Consider the following 1,849-nt stretch of genomic DNA (forward strand, 5'->3'; position numbering starts at 1 on the left):
CCCGAAGTTTAGAGGGCTGGATCTGTAGGCCTGCAGTCAGCCAGAATGGGGCTGAAGTGACCACCCCACCTGGGTCCTTTCCACACTAATGACTGCTGAGCTGCCCCACTGACCTGTACAGCCCCAGAAGTAGGGACAGCCAGTGTGGAGAGGCTGTTTGCCCTCAGGAAGGGCAAAATGAGCCCCCTCAAGGGACAAGTGGACTTGGCCCAGCAGTGGTTACACCTGGGCTGCTAACTGCATGGGAAGTTCAACACCACCAGCTGCTCCTTGGGACAGAGGAGGCGTTCTACCTCCTTGGAAAGAGCCACAACCTTGGAAACTCGCTGGGCCAGAAATGACTCAATGGCAGTGAGTGGGGTTTGGAACAAAGACATGAAGATGAAGGTCAGTTCTTCCTCTAGGACCTCTGACCCTTTGAAAAGACAGCCAGCTGCTTCAGAGGTAATCGCTGTGCCCTGGGGCAGCCACTGGGTCACATCTAGTCTGCAGTTCAAAAGGACAGGCTGCTGTGGAGGGACGGACAGGGAGGCTGTCTGCTCCGGAAAGATTTACTGTCTCGGGAGGGAGCACAAGAACGGATTGTGAATACACAACTCATTTTTAAGGTGCTTTAATCATGGGGGCAGGGGGTAGAAAGTGTTCTACAATTGATTGTGGTAATGATTGTGCAATTTTTCTTGACAAGATTAAATTGTATTGTGTGTTGGGGGGAAAGTCTCAGAAACCTCCTGGACCAGTTGTCTCTACCCTGTCCTCTAAGGTCTCAGAGTTGGACTGGACTCCATAGCAGAGGGCTTGGTGGTGAATTTGGTCACCCCCTCCCCCCACCAGCTCTGTAGTAATGGCCCTTCGGACAGCCTCAGCCACCTGGACCCAGTCAATGCTCTGGCTCAGCCTCCCTGCCATCACGGCACACACCCCAGCACAGAGCTGAGCCGGGTGCCCTGCCTAGTCTCCTGGCACTGGAAGGCTGGCCATGGGCAGGGTCCCTGGCCACCCTGTGTCCCCCAAAGTCCCCTACAGAGGGTGGAGGAAGAGGCCATGTGCATCCCCCTGTCTTGTGTGTTCCTATCTGCCCAAGGGGCAACTTCTCCCTCTGAATCTAGCTGAGGGCATCCCTGGCTACCCTCATGCCACTCTACCCCATCAGAGGCCCAGGTCTAGGCTCTGGTTCAGCCTCCTGGGGACGCTCCTACAGGGGTTGCCAACCTTTGGCATTGGGATTGCTCCCTACCGCACTCCCTGTGGCTTCCAGTCAGTAGTGTGGAAAGGACTCCGAGGGTTGGGGCTGTCCCTCAGGAGGAGCCCAAGAAGAACCAACTGGGTCTGATACTTTTCCCCTCAGTGTCCCCAACAGGGGCCAGTGTTGTCCCTTCTCTGAGCCCTGGGGCAGAGTGGGCTGATTCAGGCCTGCCCAATCCACAACAGCATGTACACTGAGCATGTCAGGTCACTACAGGATTACCCCCGGACATGTCAGAGTGCTTGTGAGTCAGGGTCCCTGCAACCCTGTGAGGCCCAGAGGCATCCTGGGTGGACTGGACACAGAGTCTCTTGCCCCACCAGAACCCACCCTATCCGGGGGCTCAGACCTGGTGGTCAGAGGGGCCCCAGTCAAGCCCCCCTCCAGCTGTGACCTCACTTGAGGTCACAGGACCAGCTCGGGCTCAGGCACAGGCTGGACGGAGGACAGGGGGTCCTCCCTGGCAACATGACAGCACCATCACACACATGGACACTTTACGGACATGGTTTATTGTCAGGTATACATGGGCAAACCACTGGGAACAGTCCAGATGTGAGGGTGTGGGGACCCCAAACCAAAAGCCTGGCCACAGGGGAAGGG

Source organism: Echinops telfairi, unplaced genomic scaffold (genome assembly GCF_000313985.2).
Source record: "Echinops telfairi isolate 266 unplaced genomic scaffold, ASM31398v2 ScPeMD7_37;HRSCAF=141, whole genome shotgun sequence".
NCBI classification, from domain to species: domain Eukaryota; kingdom Metazoa; phylum Chordata; class Mammalia; order Afrosoricida; family Tenrecidae; genus Echinops; species Echinops telfairi.